We start from the raw sequence: 12,074 nt of genomic DNA on the forward strand, positions 1-12,074 counted from the left end.
TAACTGTGGTCCGGGCTCCTTGTGGGCCAGGAGGAACAGAAATGTTGTGGGCAGGTCCTACAAGTAGTCATTGGGTATCCTCAGCCCAACTACAATCGCCAACCACCCCCACCACCCAATCCCATCATCACAACATCCCTCACCCCATTTGGAATGGGAACTTTCCCCTTGCACTCTGCATCACCACTCCCCTCTCCCCAAATCACTTCAAGACTTTTTTCTCCACTGACTACTACAAATTGCTCTCACAGATCTCCGTCCGGCTCCTGCCACCAAATTACCCACCAACCAACCAGGTAGTGGATCCGTCGGATTTTAGCAGGGCTCAGGAGCATTTGTGACTCTTTATATGGAGGTTGATATTGATCATTGTGCTTAAACTTTAATCAATAATATTAGCAGGTATCTAAGTATTGATCATTCAAATGCAGACATATCATCACTATATAGTAGAAGCAGCCACACCAATCTTTGAAGGACCCCACACTCCACCAGTTTTTTGGACAGGTCACAACTCTGATACGACAAGATGAAAACCTCTGTCCCCTGCCATATTCTATAACCTCATTGCAACAACTGTCAGAGGTTTGAAAGACCAGAAAGATTCTGGATTACTGTCTTCAAAAAAATTCAAAACTTATAAATCATGTACCTACGGGAGAGGTCAGACGTTTTCACTGTAATAAACTGGCCACACCAATTAGTATTCTGGGAATTATACAGAAAGCCAGTTGGGGTTACAAATCTTAAAACAGGCAAGATGAAACCAGAGGCTGTAGAACAGGAGAAGCAGGTAGGATTTGTACACAGAATAAAAAATTAGCAGAAAATAGGATGGAACATGTGTGCACAACTTGCACAGGGGCAGAGTTACCAGAAGGTGGTGGATGTGCTCAAAGATTTTGTATGTCATGGTAAAATATTTCCATGTGGACAGGATAGAATGGGAAAAGATATTAAAATCTTATGAGATACAAGTGCAAGGCAATCCCTAATGTTGTGAGGTAAAGATATTTGTTGTCCAGAATGGATATTATAGGAAAAGGTTCTGATCAGCAGCATTCTTGGTGAAAAAAAAATTCCTTTAGTAAAAATAAGCTTACAGAGTAGGTGAACACAGGGGAAGCGTAAAGCAGACAGACAACCTAGCTCCACCCACTCTGACATCACTGCAGTAATAAACACCCATTTCTTAAAGGTACACCCACTAGAGTTATTCAATAAAAACATCTATTTCTTAAAGGTACTCTCACATGATACCTCCCCCCAAGAAAAAAAAACCCATCAACTTCAAGATGGTTTCATTTTTCACCTTTTCACTATCCTTTAAGAAACGCACACAGTAAATATACTTTTTTGTTTTAAAAAAAAACAACACATGCAAACAGGTACAATAATACAGTCCATTTTTTGTTCTTCCTCCAACTGGAATTCCTCTTGATTGACAGTCACTTTGAACAAGACGGTCTCTGCACGATCCATCTATTTCTCTACGCCTCGGCATGTCTCTTTAAAGTCAGATACTTTAGTTCAATCTGATCAGAGTCCCTTGTAATTCTCCAACACAAGAGCATTGGTTATCACAGCTTTCAGGCTGTCAAATGCCTGTTGAAAGTCCGCTGTCCATTGAAATTTTTGACATTTCTTCAGCAAGTCCATCAGTGGAGCAACGACGCTACAAAAAGTTTTGACAAATGTTCGATCAAATCCACTCATGCCAAAAAATCGCATTATTTCCCTTCGTCTTGAGGGGATCGGAATCTCCTCAATAACATTTGTTTTCACATCCCGTGTGACCATTCAACGCTGTCCGATTGTATGGCCAAGGAAAGTGACTTGGGCTTTTCCAAATTCACTTTTGTCTAGGTTTACCACCAAACCCGCCTCCTGAAGTCGATCGAATAACTCCATCAGATGTTTTAAATGTTATTTTCATGTCTGGCTGAAAATTACCAGATCGTCGACGTATACCGCACAATTGGGTAATCCTGAAACAACTTTGTTAGTTAACCGTTGAAATGTGGCTGGGGCATTTTTCATGCCAAATCGCATAACTTTGAATTGGTATATACCATCTGGAGTCACAAAAGCTGAAATCTCCTTCACCCTTTCGGATAAAGGTACCTGCCAGTAACCTTTAAGTAAATCCAATTTGGAAATAAAAGCTGATTGTCCCACTTTCTCAATGCAATCCTCCAAACGTGGGTTAGGATAAGAGTCCGTTCTTGTAACTGCATTCACCTTTCTATAGTCCACACACAACCGTTGGGTACTGTCTGCTTCAGGTGCCATCACTATGGGTGAGCTCCATTGGCTGCAACCCACTTGAATTATGCCATTTTTAAGCATACTCTCAATCTCTTTGTTAACCTGTGCCAATTTTAACGGGTTAAGTCTGTATGGATGTTGTTTGATTGGAACAGCATTTCCCACATCTACATCATGTATAGCCATTTTAGTACTTCCCAATTTATCTCTACAAACTTGCCCATGTGATATCAATAACTCTTTCAGGTCAGTCCGTTTTTCCTCTGGAAGGTAACTCAACAGTTTATCCCAGTTTTTAAGAACATCCTCATTTTCCAATTTAATTTGAGGTATGTCAAATTCAGTCATCTGGATTTGGTTCATCACTTTGCGTTAGAATTATTAAAACCTCCTTTTTCTCACCTTCCCTTTCAAAGTACCTTTTAAGCATATTCACATGACACACTCGGGGAGTCTTCCTTCTATCTGGTGTTTTTAGCACATAATTCACCGCACTTAATTTCCTTTCAATCTGATAAGGTCCACAAAACCTTGCCTTTAAAGGTTCACCTACCACTGGTAACAACACTAAAACTTCATCTCCACTGGCAAAAACTATGAACTTTGGATTTCTTGTCCACTACCCATTTTATCACATTTTGTGCAACTTTCAAATGTTGTCTAGCCAATTCACTGCTCTATTTAATCGTTCCCTAAAATTTGACACATAATCCAATACTGTAATTTCCGATTTCTCACTCACCAATTTTTCCTTAATCAATTTAAGTGGTCCTCTTACCTCATGACCAAAGATTAGTTCAAAAGGACTGAATTTGGTCGACTCATTAGGTGTATCCCTAATTGCAAACAGTACGAATGGAATTCCTTTATCCCAATCCTCTGGATAATCGTGACAATAAGCCCTCAACATTGTCAACTTTCTAACGCTCCCTGCGATTCTGGATGGTACGCAGTTGATTTAAATTGTTTTATTCCTAAGCTATCCATAACTTCTTTGAATAACCTGGAGTTAAAATTCGATCCTTGATCCGATTGTATTTCTGTGGGTAGTTCATATCAGGTAAAGAATTTAAGTAACTCCTCCACAATCTTTTTAGCTGTAATATTACGTACTGGAATGGCCTCTGGAAACCTAGTAGGCACATCCATTATCGTCAAAAGATATTGATTCCCACTTTTGGCTTTAGGAAGCTATCCTACGCAATCAATTAGGACCCTTGTAAAAGGTTCCTCAAATGCTGGAATGGATATTAAGGACACTGGTTTTATCACTGCTTGATGTTTCCCTATCACTTGACATGTGTGGCATGATTGACAAAATTTAACTACATCTTCATGTAGTCCAGGCCATCTTTTTGTTATAACTCCGCCAATTTTTCTGAACTAAAAATATCCGCCTCATCCTCCACCTGTTCTTGTTCTTTTTCAACCATCTGATCAAAAATCGTTTATGATAATGGCACTTCAACTTCATCTTCACTCTTTGATTTCTCCTCTTGTCTTAACCTGTGACTTTGCGACCTTGTTACTACACAATCCGGAAAAATCCCAGGATATTCGTCCTTCAACACTTCACTTGTCTGATTTTCTACTGGCTTATCAACCACAGTAGACATCACTCCCATCTGCGATCCAGCTATATCATTATCCAAGTTAAACTGTATTCCTGGACAAGATAATTTCTCTATTATTCCTACCAGCACTTCACCACTCTTCACTGGACTTTCCAACCTTACCTTATATAATGGAAGACAACACCTCTCACCCTGAATTCCACATATTACCACCTTTTCTGGCAATATTCTTCCAAAACTACATAACTCCTCATCTCTTACCATCAAAGATTGACTAGCTCCCGTATCTCTTAAAATTGTGACTCCTTTACCTGCTCCTCCTGATACTCATGAGTAAACTTTACCCACACAAGTCCATTTCACCTAGGAGAAAAATAATCTTTGTTTAGTGCTTTCACATATACTTGATCTCCAGGTTTAAAGGGTGTGTATTTCCCTCTTTTGGATGCATCTGAGCCTGTTGCACCTTTTCATGTTTTTTTAATTTATTTATTTTTTCAGCGATTTCACACATGGCCTGGGCATACTTTAGTGATGCCTCATCTGCCCATATTAAGGCTACTGCCGCTGGAGTCATTGGGGGTTTAGTTCCAGTTGTCATGGGACATTCCATTAATATCTCATACGGGGTTAAACCCGTATTACGATTTCTCTGATTTTGCAGTGCACACAATACTATGAGTATGGCATCTGGCCATAGCAGCCCATTTTGTTGACACACTTTTGTTGCTGCAGTTTTAATTATTCCATCCGCCCTTTCCACCATTCCTGAGGATTGTGGCTGATATGGGATATGCAATTTCCAATCAAATCCCATGGATTCTGTGAGGACTTTGGTCAATTTGCTAGTGAAATGAGTTCCCCTGTCACTGTTAATACCGATTGGTATCCCAAACCTACGTATTATTTCCTTTAACCATTCTCTGCTACCAGAATATTTACCATTGTTCTAGCATCATCTCTTTTGGTTGGAAAAGCCTCTACCCACCGTGAAAACATGTCCACTATCACCAATTATTCCTTTGACAAATCATACATGCACTTCAACTTCATCGTCACTCTTTGATTTCTCCTCTTGTCTTAAACCTGTGACTTTGTGACCTTGTTACTACACAATCCAGAAAAATCCCAGGATATTCGTCCGTTGTCTGATTCTCCACTGGCTTATCAACCACAGTAGGCATCACTCCCACCTGCGATCCAGCTATATCATTACCCAAAATAAACAGTATTCCTGGACAACATAGTTTCTCTATTACTCCTACTACCACTTCACCACTCTTCACTGGACTTTCCAACCTTACCGTATATAATTGAACACTACTCCTCTGACCCTGAATTCCACATATTACCACCTTTTCTGGCAACATTCTTCCCAGACTGCATAACTCCTCATCTCCTACCATCAAAGATTGACTAGCTCCGTATCTCTTAAAATTGTGACTTCTTTATCTGCTCCTCCTGATACTCATGAGTAAACTTTACCCACACAAGTAAATTCTTTAAAAAGATCTTGCACCTTCTTATCAATCACCTCTTGATCAGGCTGTACAATCTTTTGCACCTCCTTCACGTCACTTGGGCTTTCTTTTACCACTTTAACAAATCCCACTGTCTTATCAGTTCAGCCTTCCCAGTGCTTTTCTTCATCCACCAACACTGTGACTTTACATGTCCTAGTTTATTACAGTGAAAACATTTGAAACTTTTCATTTCTTTTCCACCCTCCTGGATTTCTTTTTAATCTGAGGTACACTTTCCTTATTATCTCCCATCAGATCACCTTTGCTTCTACCACTTGAGTATTTCTCATGTCCCCAGTTTCTATCCCTCACAGGCTGAAACTGATGTCAGAAACCAAGCTTTGATTTATGAACTAATTCATAATCGTCTGCCATTTCTAAATGAAATGAAAATCGCTTATTGTCACAAGTAGGCTTCAATTAAGTTATTGTGAAAAGCCCCTAGTCACCACATTCCGGCACCTGTTCGGGGAAGCTGATACGGGAATTGAACCGTGATGCTGGCCTGCCTTGGTCTGCTTTAAAAGACAGCTATTTAGCCCAGTGTGCTAAACCAGTCCCTTTCTGCTGCTAATCTCACAGTTTTAACCCTCTGCCCTTCCACATGAGTTCTCACTACATCAGGAATTGTATTTTTAAACTCCTACAAAAGTATAATTTCTCTGAGAGCTTCATACGTTTGGTCTATTTTCAAAGTCCTTATCCACCAATCAAAATTACTCTGTTTGATCCTTTCAAACTCCGTGTATGTTTGACCAAATTCTTTCCTTAAATTTCTAAATCTTTGGCTGGAGGCTTCAGGCACTAGTTCATATGCACCTGAGATGGATATTTTCACCTCCTCATACGTCCCAGGTACCTCCTCTGGTAGTGATGCAAACACTTCACTAGCCCTACCTATCAGCTTTGTTTAAATCAGTAATACCCACATGTCCTGTGGCCATTTCATTTGTTTAGCTACCTTCTCAAATGAAATGAAAAAGGCTTCTACCTCCTTCTCATCAAACCTTGGCAATGCTTGGACATATTTAAATAGATCCCCACCAAGCCTTCGATTATGACTCTCTTTCTCACTATCCTCATCACTATCAACCAACTGTACATTTCCCTTTACATCTGCCAATTTTAACTGACTGTCATGTTTCATGGCCATTTTATGAAGTTCAAACTCTCTCTCTTTATCTTTTTCCCTGATCTGTATCTCCCTTTCTCTTTCTTTTTGTTCTATTCTTTCTTTTCTCCTCTCTCCTTTTCTTTGTCCTATCTATCTCTCTCTTTCTTTATCCTTCCTCGCTTTTTCTTTTTCCTCTCTCTTTCTTTTTCCTCTCTATCTCTTTCGTATTCAAGCTGCTTTAATTCTTTCTCATGTTCCATTTTTTAAATTTGTAACTGAATTTTTGGCATTTCCAATGAGTCAAACTGTATTTCAGGCAACTTTAAATGCTTAGCCACTGCCATAATTACCTCATCTTTTCACATTTTGTCAGGTAATGTTAACTGCAATGTTTTTGCCAAAACTAACAGTCTGCTTTTAGTCGCTGTCCGTAAGGTACTGCGTGTGACCATCTCCACCCCAAAAAACTTCAGAGCCTCTGAAACAGCCATTGTCCACAACACACTCCCCACTTAAACTAGAATACCACACCTGAAAAGCAACCACAATATGCTCACCCCTCACTGTCTTTAAGTTCACTCAGCCAATCCAATTTTTATCCCGGATGAGCCCCCAATTTATTATCAACCAGGGTTTAGAGAAGCCCAAAGTGTATCATGGAGTTCACCTGACCCACAGCTTTTAACAGATTCCGGTATGGGGAGCACATGGCCCACTCTACAGGTGTGGTGCAGCAGACATCTAACAGTATTTGTTAAAGCAAAACAATGTTTATTCTATGATCTCAAGTTAATCTTTTAAAAACATACAGTGACATCTTAGCAACCATCAATTCAAATACAACGCCCAAAGAATACAACACTAAGTAATTCATACTAAATTCCCAAACAACATCCAGAAGACAAAAGACCCTTTTAACACCGAGATCAGGTTTAAATTCTCTAATGAGAGCAGTTATCCCTTTGAAATCACCCAAATGAACACTCTTTAGCTTGTAGAGAGATCATCTGCATGGGCACATCTGCTGGCTTTCACTGCAGCTCTTCTCTCTGAAAACGAAACTAAAATCTCACTCTATAGCAGCCTGCTCAAAAACGAAAGTAAAGCACTCAGACAGCCTAGCTTCACCCACTCTCTGACGTCACTGCAGTAATAAACACCCATTTCTTAAAGGTAACCCACTACAGTTATTCTATAAAAACACCCATTTCTTAAAGGTACTCTCACATGACACCTACTGTAGTTGAACAGCTGCTGGAGAGTCCTTCCACTGTGAAATTACAGACCCCTCCTAATATTTACAGATTGTGTGGTGACGTGATAAGAGGCTCATAAGACAAAGGCAGAGGAGTTATGAGGCCAGGGTGAGACAAGTGATATCAGGTTATCTGATACCATCTTTAGCAAGCTAAATAAGAATCAGACAACCACAGAGAATGAGACAAATCATAGAAGTTACAGTGCAGAAGGAGGCCATTCGGCCCCTCAAGTCTGTTTCAGCTCTTTGAAAGAGCACCCTACCCAATCCCACACCTCCACCCTATCCCCATAACCCAGTAACCCCACCCAACACTAAGGGCAATTTTGGACACTAAGGACAATTTAGCATGGCCAATCCACCTAACCTGCACATCTTTGGACTGTGGGCGGAAACCGGAGCACCCGGAGGAAACCCACGCACACACAGGGAGGACGTGCAGACTCCGCACAGACAGTGACCCAAGCCGGGAATTCAAACTGGGACCCTGGAGCTGTGAAGCAATTATTCCAACCACCATGCTACCGTGCTGCCCTTCAATGTGTTCAATTCAGAGAGCTTGACTGAATTGCAGCAGAGTGACTAAAAGTAAAACATTTAAATACAGCCCAGAAGAGAGTGAAAGCAAGGGCTGCTAAAAAGCCCAGACTCAAGAGTTTTATAACAGTGCTTGTGTTATTACCTGTGTCAAGCGAACCCCTGAATGCTAGATTCATTGGACCGGGCTACACTGAACGGAAATTGAGCAAGGTAAATCATCTGGTACGCACTCCAGATAGATGCAATCATACAGAGTGTGCCATGTGAACATGTTAAAGAAGTATTGGGTTAGAGGAGATGAGAACAAGCATGATGTCTTCTTTGTAATGAAGCAGGGGGACGACGAGGGGTCAAATTCTAACAATGGCTTCCCTATAATTCATTTGGACAATGAGGAAGTACTGGAAATTGAAACCAGTGGTTAAGCCATCTCCCAGATAAGAGCCAGAGCAAACTGGCAGACTTACTGCAGTCCGATGGATGCATTTTCAAGAATACGCTTGATTGAACGGGGTTAGAGATGCATGATGCAGATGTGGAAGACACCGTTCCAATCAAACAACATCCACATAGGTTAAGCCCAGCTGAGTTATCGCAGGTACAGAAGGAAATGGGGTTGGTTTAGTACACAGAAGGGGCTGGTTTAGCACACTCGGCTAAATCGCTGGCTTTTAAAGCAGACCAAGGCAGGCCAGCAGCACGGTTCGATTCCCGTACCAGCCTCCCCGAACAGGCGCCGGAATGTGGTGACTAGGGGCTTTTCACAGTAACTTCATTGAAGCCTACTTGTGACAATAAGCGATTTTCATTTCATTTTCATTTTCATTTCATTTCATTTTCAAATGGAGTATATGCTCCAGGATGATATTATTGAATTGAGTTCTAGTGATTGGAGTTCCGCTACCGTCATGATGCCCATACTAGATGGAACCCAGAGACTATATATGGACTAAAGGAGGGTGAATACCGTAGCAAAAGGAATTTCTTTCCAATTCCACATCTGGAAACCTACATTAAAAGCTTTGGACGGTTGAAATTCATTACCAAAATAGACTCGCTAATGGGCAAGTACCTTTGAGAGAAAAAGGAGATCTCCACTTTTACATTGTCCCAAGGACTTTATCAATTCAAAGTTATGCTAATTGGAATGAGGAATGCCCCCACAACTTTTCAGAGACTCACCAACGGAGTGATTCGAGGGTTAAGTCACTGTGCTGTTTACATTTACCCTAAGGGCATTCAAATGGTCATTGGATAGACATATGGACGATAAGGGAATAGTGTAGATGGGCTTTAGAGTGGTTTCACAGGTCGGCGCAACATCGAGGGCCGAAGGGCCTGTACTGCGCTGTAATGTTCTATGTTCTATTGATGATTTGGTGGTGTTCAGCCAGAGTTGGGAGGACTGCCAAATGGCATTCCATCATTTAAAAACCATGTTGACTGCAAAGCCAGTGTTAGCAGCATCCAATTACGACAAGCAGTTTAAACTGGCAGTGGATACTAACGACTTTGGTGTAAGATCATGTTATTGCAAGAAGACAAACTTGGCCTTGAGAAGACGATGAGATATTTCTCAAGGAAATTAAATCAGCACTAGCAGAATTCAATCATTGAGAAAGAGACGCTAAGCCTCTTATGGGTGTTACCACATTTCGAGATTTATGTTGCCAGCAACCCAGCAAAGACAATCATATATATGGACCACAACCTTTTGAATCATTGGAGAAATTGAGATGGGAACAGCCGTTTATTCTGATGAAGTTTTCTATTGCAACCATTTAACTTTAAAATCTTTCGTGTGGACGGGAGAGAAAACGGTTTATCCTAAGTATAAATGAAACTTTTGGGAACAGTGGGAAATTTTCTGGGGTGTCTTCTCTGTTAGTGAATACTCTTGAATTTTCTAGTGTTTGCTAAGATGGAACTAATAATAAAAGGGTTAAGAAATGAAATAGCTTTCAAATTAAAAAAGGGGGGACGTGTCCTAGATTTGCCTAGTACCAACAGTAACACAAATTTAACACAACATAATAGGATGTAATGTACCCAGTAACAGGCAGAAATCTGCCTAGCAACAGCAATAGTTAGCCTCCAAAAGGCAGGGTGGGATGCGTCTTTCCCAGAAACAAGACTAGCAGATAGGATCAGATGTGAATTCCCTATTGACAGAAACAGATCAGCTAGACAATTGGGAGATCAATTAAGTGTACACATGCTGATGTCTACAATCAAGGAATTTGAGAGGGGAAAACATCCAAATACACAGAAGGCAGCATCACTGTGTGGAACAAAGGAATAATTGCCAGGAGCGTCAGAAGCAAGGGAGGCCGGTTGACACATACCAACCTTAGAAGCAGACAAGCTAGTTTCCAGCTTGCAGCCTGGAGGCCACGTTTTATCTCTAACAGCCTCCAATTCTTGAGCTGAGGCGGTGCAGGATACCATCATAAAGGGAGTTAAATATCTTTACTGGACATGGATAAGACATTTCCAGAACTCGATTATCATCCCTGTATTGTGTAGTACCTATAAGGTGGTTGTAACTTATAAGTTGTTTGGGGAAACCGGAAAGAATTAAGGAGTTCGGGGATCATAGGAATATTTTGGAACAATGGGTACATTCTACATAAACTGTGTGTGTGTTTAGTAAGTCGTCTACTTAATTATCTTAGCATAGTATAGTCCAGTTTTTGTGTATTTGCCTTTTCTTTAATTTAATGAATAGTCTTTAATAATTGTTACAGGACAAGGGGACTGCTTATTCTCATTGGGGTTTCAGTTGACTTCTCAGACCATTCCAAACACAAAACTATATGCCCACATGAACCGGTGTTCCAAGTTGGGATACCTTCGCAGATATTATCAGCGTGGTTTGTGACAAAAGTCTTTAATCAACTTTTTCTTTAAAATACTTAAGTACCACTAGCCTTTGTTCAAACTGTCAAACATGCTGTTAGAATGCTTCAGCATGTTTGATGGTGTTGGTATTAGTTTGCTGTTGTGCAATCCAACAGATGTACAGATTTGGACGCAGATAAGATTTTCACTGCTATTATTCTAACACTCTTCCTTGTAATGTATTAAATCTTAAAATATCAAATCATGAAAAATTATTTTATGTATTTGCATCCAGGCTTGCGACAGAGACCAACAATGTGGAGGAGGCACGTGCTGTGCTGTCACTCTGTGGCTTAGGAGTCTACGAATATGCACACCAATGGGCAATGAAGGGGACGAATGCCATCCTCTGAGTTACGAAGTTAGCATTTTTATGTTTTTATGCCAGATGAGAGTTGGCAGGATATAGCGGTAATGCATGAAGGTGCATATTTATCCGTGAAATTTCTTAGTATGTGCCATTATCGTGGCATTTTTCCTTAATTTATTTACATTTTGTGCCTCTATATTTAACTGTAAATACATCAATTTATGTAGAGCAGATTACACAAAATGTTGATTTTAAATATCAGTAAAAGTACAAATTAAAGCAGTTAAGAACATACATTTTTATTTAAAATATGCAAATATTTGCAGTGCTTTTAACCCTCAGAGTACAAGGAAATCACAAAAGGTTGCTGAACAAAACATTAATATTACAGCAATAAAGCTATAGAAATACCAGAATGCTTTAATTCTGTTATATTAAGGCTAAAAAAGAAAAGCAGCATTTCATGCTATTAAAAATCTTGCATGTAGCACATACTTCATGCGAATTTAACAATATCTGTCACACTCAGTGCCCTCACGTTTTCTCCCCATCCTCTTCTGACTCAGTGAATAATGCCTCGGATGTC

This window comes from Scyliorhinus torazame, chromosome 13 (genome assembly GCF_047496885.1).
Source record: "Scyliorhinus torazame isolate Kashiwa2021f chromosome 13, sScyTor2.1, whole genome shotgun sequence".
Classification (NCBI taxonomy): domain Eukaryota; kingdom Metazoa; phylum Chordata; class Chondrichthyes; order Carcharhiniformes; family Scyliorhinidae; genus Scyliorhinus; species Scyliorhinus torazame.